This window comes from Oryx dammah, unplaced genomic scaffold, assembly GCF_014754425.2.
Source record: "Oryx dammah isolate SB20612 unplaced genomic scaffold, SCBI_Odam_1.1 HiC_scaffold_29, whole genome shotgun sequence".
Lineage (NCBI taxonomy): Eukaryota > Metazoa > Chordata > Mammalia > Artiodactyla > Bovidae > Oryx > Oryx dammah.
Window position 1 is genome coordinate 52,409,180 of NW_024070213.1, and position 8,765 is coordinate 52,417,944.

An 8,765-nucleotide genomic window follows, 5' to 3' on the forward strand; every position below is an offset into this window, starting at 1 on the left:
TGAGTATTAAAAGAGATTCAACCGAATGTTAGCAAATAATAGCAAGTAGTTGTTGTTGACATTAACTACCCTAAAACACAGAACTATAGACTGTTGAAGCACAAGATAAAAATAATATTTGGGAGAACCTGATATCAGGTTCTTTCATATATGAATAACCTGAAATATATAACCTTTCATATATGAATAACCGGATATCAGTTCTTTCATATATGAATAATCCTTCACAGTCAAATGATAAACCAGGGCATTCAATGATCGTTTTCTTCAAATTAGCTAACCATAGCTTTTCAAGGCCTTGCAACTTCTACTACTACAGAATTAATAATATTAATTCCCACAGGTAACAACTACAAAATATTAGGTAAATTTTCTAAAACTTAACTATGTAAAGACACTGGATGGCATCCAAGAGCAGATACAAGCTGGAGAAGAAATTAATTTTAGAAGAACTGCAACAAAAAGGGTAAGAATTTCAAGTTTGTGGTTATTCAATAATAGGGAATTGTGATTTCCAGTAATAGTGACTGATCATATGAACCCCTTAAATAACAAACATTAAATAGTAAATTAAAAATTTTAAATACTACTAAAAGATACTGGGAAGTATCCAAAAAACAGAAGCTGGAGAAACATTTAGTTTTAAAAGAATTCCAATAAGAAGGGTATGAATTAAGTTTGAGGTTTACTGGCCCAAGTTTCATGACTATGGCTGTGGAAAATAGACGTGACTAAAGGTGCCAGAGATTAGAATTCAGAGCCGGGAAAACAGCTAGAAATTTAAAAGAGGAAATCTTGGAAACAACTGAGATCATAAATAGCCAAAATCCCTAGCTGACAGAGAAATTATGCAAGCATAGGGAAGATTTCAAAAGCTCCATCTAAAACACAGACAGCAATCAGAAAGAAATATATACTAGAGAGACTGAGTTATAAAGAACTGCAGCCATGGGTCTGAAGGTTTCTTAAACCAAATGCACTCCACAAACGTGTATAGCTTAAGTGACAGAAAGCTGAAGCTGGACAGGCTTGAAATATTAAATATACAAAGCCAACACCTGTCAGAACAACTGAAAAATTCAGGAAAATCCCTAGGAAAAAGGAATCCATGGAAAGAATAAGCTCCATATCGTCCCCAAATACTTGGCTAACTGCCAAATTTGGCAGGCAGAGGGAAGGGTTACAAAAGCCAAGCTAAAAAAAATAAATAACAAAACAGTAAAGGGAAATCATAAGAGAGATATCCAAAAAGCTGCATGCCACCAAGGAGACAAAATATAGGTTGGAATCCAGGCAAGTCACCTGCATACGAGAACAAAAAACCAACGTTCTGAACACAAGAAAAAACTAGAGTTGCTATAAAATATTACCTGAAATGTCTTGGTTTCATCCAAAAATTACTAGACAGCCAAAGAAAAAGGAAAGTGTGACTTCTTTTCAGGATAAAAAGCAGTCAATAGAAAATGTCACCAAGTGGACCTTAGAATTATTAGAATTATTAGAATTTAGCTGACAGAGATCAAAGAAACTGCTGTAGTCAAAGAACTAAAATAAAATGTGTTCAGTGAATTAAAGGAAAGTATGTTATTGGTGACTTAGAGGAAATGACAACAGAAAAGTGGACACTCTAATGGAAGAAAATTCTAGACATAAAAAGTACAGTAACTGATACACAATATTTGCTAGGTATGTTCAACAGCAATTTGGAGAAAGCAAAAGAAACTATGCAAACATACAGATGTATCAGTAGAAATTACCAAATCTGAAAAACAAAAGGGAAGGAAAAAAAAAAGAAGAAAGAACCAACATATCTGTAACTGAAATCTCTGTAGAGGAGTGAATGAGAAAATATATTTGCTGAAATTATAGACAAAAGCATCCCAGATTTGATGGAAAACATCAATTTATTGATCTAAGAAGCTACTCAAGTAGGAAAACACAAAGAAACTCACTCCTGTAACTTACAATTGAACTCTGACATCCAAAGATGAAAAATCTTAAGAGCAGCCAGAGCAAAATGACACATTACGTATGCAAGATAAGCTGAACAGATCATCAAAAATTAAGTAAGCCAGAAGAAATATAAGCAACATATTAAATATGCTGAGACATGATCTTAAAAATTACTTCACAGTAGTCAAGATGGCATAGTATTGATTTCCTTCCCATGGCAGAAACTTTGGAACCCAAGTGATACCCAGTCTTAATTTTCCTATTTCCTTTGAGGCACTAAGGGGTGCTCCCCTTCTTATTTTTTAACAGATACTTTAAATAGAGTGGAAAATATGTTTTAATGAAAAGATTTCTCACAGGAGTGTATATATATTCCTGGAAAACACACAGAAATCTTATGCAAATTGCTAATATGTTACAATTTAATTCCACCTTCTGTGAAAAAAAGGAAAAAACGTTACATAATGAGTATCAGGAAGTTTTCAGGCCTATAAAGATGGACTTAACCTGTCCTCATATAAACACTAATATAAGCACTCTAATATAAAAACATTACAATTTAGTCATTCCCCTAACGAGGATCATTTAGATCCCTCCAAATTTTTATGATCAACATTGCTGCATGTATATCCTGATACTGATCTCCCAGTAAACATGTTGAGTGTTTCTACTGTACTACTTTATTATTTTAACACATACTGCCAAGTGTCGTTCACTCGTACCTACTTATACCCTCACCAATAGTGTAGGAGAGTTCCCATTTTCCTATACCCTGGCCAATGCTTAGTGTTATAAAACTAAAATTTTTAATGATTTCCTCTGATTACCTGGAAGACTAGGCATCTTTTTAAAATTGTGGTGGCCATCTTTTTTTTTTTTTTTTCATATTAATTGACTGCTCTTTCTTTTGCATAACTTTCTATCGTGTAATTTGTTTGCTTTCTTATTATTAACAGTAGTTCTTTTTATACCCCAGCAAAGATCTTCTCTCAGTCTGTTGCTTACCTTTTACTACTGTTAACAGAACAGGTCAAGAAATTTTAGGCTTTATAATGATTAAATTCATTAATCTTTTTCCCTGATCTTTTTTGTTTTCTGGGTCTTAAGAAGCCTTCTCAATCTTGAGATTATAAATATTTCTTTTTAATAAGTAAATAAAAATTGTTAAAAAAAAAAAAGGATAGCACAGTATTTACAAAGAGATAGACACTCAGATAAATGAAACAGAACAGTCCAGGAAGACACCCAACTCAGAGAGTGGGGGCAATTGGTCATCTACATATAAAAGAAATGAACTTCACCTATACATCACATCTTTTATAAAAATTAACTCAAAATAGACCACAGACCTGAATATACCAGAAGAAAACAGGAGAATATCTTCATGAATTTGAATTAGTAAGTTATACATATGAGACCAAAGGTACAATCCATAATATGAAAAAAAATTGATAAATTGGATTTCATCAAAATTAAATTACCTGTATGTACTCTCTTCTTATTCTCACCCTTTCAACTACTTTCACCCTGCTCTAGAATCCTGTTTTTATTTTCTTTTTTTTAAATTCTTAGATGTTTCTCTCAGAATCTTCACTTGAAATCTTCCCCTTGGCTATTATCTTAGGAAAATAGATTCAGAAAGGCTAACCTCAACTTATGTTCAAAACTTATGAAATTCATAAATTATGCAGTGACTGATAACTTAGCTAAAGATACAATAATTTATCATCTGTAAACTCTAAGAAAATATTTTCCTTATTAAAATTAAGATTTCTTCATATTCTGTCTAATCTCATTAAAATTAAGAAGCATAAAAGAGTTAAAAGGTAGAAATTAAAACTTACAAATCAATAGAAAGTTTCTTAGACAATTATTAAGGAAGCTTCAAGTTGATATACATCTTAAAAGCAATTTTAAAGATAATATGCTTTGGGATTACTTAAGTTTCATGTTAAAAAAAGAAAACAGTTCTTGAAACATGGGAGGCAGTCAAGGTCAATTAAAAAAATCTCAATGGACAGGAAAAGGTTACCTTAATATGGACTCAAAATATAATTTAAGCAAAACTGATTAAAACAAACAGTTTGAATATTAACTCTATGAAATTATTTTTCTTAAGTATTAAAGATACTAAATGTTACCTTTGCAGAGAGGATCTCTGATTTTCCAGTATAAACTAGCAATTCACATATTTTCCTTCTTATCACCTGTTATAACTCTGCATATCAGTCAATTATAATTCTCTACATAAGTATCAATACTTTCTAATACTTTGTTTTTTTAAGTCTTTCTACTACATGGGTTCCATGAGAGCAAATGATGTATCCTCAGGGCCTAAAAGAATGACTGGCATTATAGCAGGTAATTAATCCATTTTTATTAATAGGTTCTCAATCTGCTTTTATTCAATGGTAAATGAAGGAAAAACTAATACATGTAGCTGGCCATTTTAGATTATTTCAAAGTTGAAATTATTAACAAAAACTTGTGTGCTAAGTCACTTCAGTTGGGCCTGACTCTTTGCGACCCAATGCACCAGAGCGCACCAGGCTTCTCTGTCTATGGGATTCTCCAGGCAAGAACACTGGAATGGTCATGTCTCTTATAAGTCTCCTGCATCGGCAGTGGGTTCTTTACCACTACCATCACCTGGGAAGCCCTTATCTGGGATCAAATTAGTGATTACATATTTTTTATTACATTGGCTTACAAAGAAAAGTACTGAGGTACAACTAAATTAAAATCATCTTTAAGATCTAAAATTTTATTGTAATAAAAGGTATAACATAGTTCTCTGCTTTATTTCAAGTCTTTTATCTCTACTTTCACAGTAAATCATAATACATCCTGTGAATCTATAATGCAAAAGTTTCCATTTTAACCTCACAGTGCAACAGTCTGTCTAAAACACACAGAAAGGGTGACACAAATTCCCAAAAATCAAAGCAGAGGAAAGAGACGTTGTAATCAGAAACTTTTTTACTCTTTCTACATTTAATTTCATGCAATCTCTGTTTCACTGTGCTTCTCCTGTCCAAAAACAATGAGAGTTTACCAATATGTATAATTGTGATCCTCACTGGGTATAAAACCAGGGCTTAAACTCCCACATCTCCAGCTATAGGAGATTTTCTTTAGGGTTAGAAAGTTCTGTCCTTTTGTGATGTTAGGAAAATATCAGGCAAAAACATCTTGGAGTCCTCACAGAGTGTTTCTTTTAACTCATGGCTACAATTGGAAATCTATCCCTATCATTATGGTCAGATAACATGGCAGTTATGGTTTCCCTGCTCTTGTATTTGCAAGTGGGTTTTAAAGTGGCTCTCTGGAAAAGCATTCCACATAAATACAGTTATGATATCCAGAAGCAAGGGCCTAAATTGAAAAAATCCACAAGACTGAAGCTTTTACCAAGATACCAAAAATAAAGATACTGTTCCATTTATTTGTTTAATAAACTGATTCTATCCATACCACAAAATACTTGCAATGTTTGTTTAGGAGTTGAACAATTTTATTTAACCTTTCTGAGAACTTCAAGTTTCTTTCCCTATCCCTTAACTATTATTGAAATGCATATATACTCAATCTTAATTTGAAGAAAGTCAGTTTTTCTAACTTGAGATTAAAATTTATACAAGTTTTTTTTTATTTCTTTGTCAATACATAAATTCTTACATTTAATGAACAAAAAAATTAGACTAGAACTAATATACTCATAGAATTTTTTATTTAACTGATTTTTTTTTGTGGCCTTTATTCTATTTTTCCCTTCATTACTTCAGAATTTCTAAAGCAATAGTTTAATACTTCAGGGAAAAATAAAATGAAGTAAAATAAAATAAGGAAACAAAAACATTGTTTCTCCAACTCATTCCATTCATCTACTTGAGGAACTGGTATGGCATTAGTAGGCACACTTGGTGATCAAAATATATCTTTGCAAGACTACAGCCCAAAAACTTATTTTGGAATTTTAATAGAAATATATTGCCTTCCAAAAATACTCTGCAAAAGAAAAATTAGAGTTCTGCAAGTAACAGAAAAATGGTTGAGAGGATGGCTGTTACTTTAATAGTCCTCATAAAATCAAATCCATCAGCTAACTGGTGGATAAAAATCTCTCAGAAAATATAATCCAAGAAGGCAAAAGATAAAAAGTAAAAGATTGAAACTAAGAAACTACCATTGTTGTTTTTTTAAATTTATTTTAACTGGAGGCTAATTACTTTACAATATTGTAGTGGTTTTTGCCATAAATTGACATGAATCAGCCATGGGTGTACATGTGTTCCCCATCCTGAACCTCTCTCCCACCCCCTCCCCATCCCATCCCTCTGGGTCATCCCAGTGCACCAGCCCTGAGCGCCCTGTCTCACGCATCGAACCTGGACTGGCGATCTATTTCACATATGGTAATATACATGTTTCAATGCTATTCTCTTTGCCTTCTCCCACAGAGCCCAAAATTCTGTTCTTTACATCTGTGTCTATTTTGCTGTCTCGCATATAGGGTCATCGTTAACCATCTTTCTAAATTCCATATATATGTGTTAATATACTGTATTGGTGTTTTTCTTTGACTTACTTCACTTTGTATAATAGGCTTGAGTTTCATTCCATTGTGTATATGTACCACAGCTTTCTTATCCATTCATCTGCCGATGGACATCTAGGTTGCCTCCATGTCCTGGCTACTGTAAACAGTGCTGTGAACATTGGGGTACACCTGTCTCTTTCAATTCTGGTTTCCTCGGTGTGTATACCCAGCAGTGGGATTGCTGGGTTGTATGGCAGTTCTATTTCCAGTTTTTTAAGAAATCTCCACACTGTTCTCCATAGTGGCTGTACTAGTTTGCATTCCCACCAACAGTGTAAGAGGGTTCCCATTGTTTTAAATAAAAAACTAAAGGCTTACAATGAAGGCCTTCAGTTTCTATGTACCAAGTACGTAAAAAGTTTGTTCCAGTTATCCTGTAGGCTGTTAATAAAATCCTTTTTCATGGTTATTCCTTTAAGATAACTTTTTATTGTAAAATAAGGTTAGTGGTGATAACTTTATATAATTCACACCCAGTATTTGAAGCTACAAATATTAAGATCTTTGAGTTATGCTGGATCATTATATGCAGCTGGCATAAACCCCATTATTTGGGCTCTCTTAATCATTTTTATAATTTCTTTTTGTTTCTTCTAACAAAGACCTATTATATCCCTTCCATAAATTCATCTAGTAAATAGAGAAATAAACTGGGATAAAAGCTGTACATTCTTATAATCTACCCATTTTCCACATAAGATATAATTTTTTAAGAGGCTCCTTATTAGGATATTCCATTGGAACAGGTTGGACCTCATTGCTGGTCATTTAGGTCATTTTACATGTATAAATTAATTCACTCCTAAATAAAAGGCACAATAACAATTATTGCTTCCTCCCTGTAGTCTTTAAGATAGATCAAAAAGACCTATAAGTGATCTACCCTCAAGGTATGAAAGTACTCCTTAAGTATCACAAGAAAGATGGGGCAATTTGGTAAGCATTTTATCAAGGTAGGAGGAAAAAACAAGCAAGAAAGAGAAAACAGTTACAATCACTAAAAGAAACTATGCCTAAGCAGGAAACAGTCAAAGGTAGGCTTGGATATTTTCTTGTACCAGAAAAGAAGGAAGTACTCAAAAGTCTAAGAGGACCCAAATTGAAGTGGACCCCTACATTTTAGCACCAAACATTAATGACTAATTGATTTTAAAATTCTGAATAAATAAAAATTTGTAAGTACATAGTAATATAAACACACATAAAAAGAGAAAGAAAATAGAAAAAAATCTAATTTGCTTCCTATAAGTAACTATTACACTACCTCCTAAACTGGTAATTAAAGGGAATAGTGATCCTGCCATTTTTAGGGAACTGTACTTCATCCCAGTTAATGAGATAAAGCTCTTCTTCACTGAGAAATGACAGCAAATTAGTGCAAAGACATGACAGGCTTGGAAACTAACCATTCTGCAAATTCTAAAAAAATAACTGATTCATACCAGGATTATCAATGCATGCTCAAAACCATTTGGTGAAAGGTTACTGGGAAACAGGATATTTACAGTGTCAGACTATCACTAGATCTTTTTTGACAGCAAAAGAAAACCTACATCTTTATATTGGGAAGACCTCACAAATTCAGGACAACTTGAGTTTGTGTCTCTTGTGTATTGGTTGCTTAGTTGTGTCAGACTCTTTGAGACCCCATGGACTGGAGTGCACAGGCTCCTCTGTCCATGGAATTCTCCAGGCAAGAATACTGGAGTGGGTTGCCATTCCCTTCTCCAGGGGATTGTCCCTAACCAGGGATCAAACCCAGGTCTGCTGCATTGGCAGGTGAATTATTTACCTTTCGAACCATCAGGGAAGTCTCCTGGTATGATACCAAATGAAATACTCAGCATTGGTTATGAAGTATTTATCAGGAAATGTTAAACCTCAATCTAAGCAAGCAGTTAGGTGTTTCCAGTTTATTGGAAACAGAGGAACAAGTTAAATAATACCAGTAGGAACTCAACAGGAAAATAACAAGGAAAAAAAAAAAAAAGAATGGAATGCTAAGAATCTAAAGAGACATAAAACTCATTATGGGGACATGAGGAGAAATTTGAATTGGAAGTTTAGTAAATGGATGATATTAGGGACTACTTCAGTTTTCTTGTATATGATAATGGTATTGTAGTTCTGCCCTCATTTTCAAGAAATAATATGCTGAAAAATTTTAGGGCTTAATCGTCATGATGTCAGCAATTTAACTTTCTTTTTTTTT

At 33.2% G+C, this 8,765-nt stretch overlaps 1 protein-coding gene across 2 annotated transcripts in view; it reads right to left on the reverse strand.

The window, feature by feature from the left end:
• The window catches only part of LOC120858661 (PARP1 binding protein), a 70,249-nt gene that overhangs the window by 43,505 nt on the left and 17,979 nt on the right, over window positions 1–8,765 (reverse strand). The window lies entirely within an intron of this gene.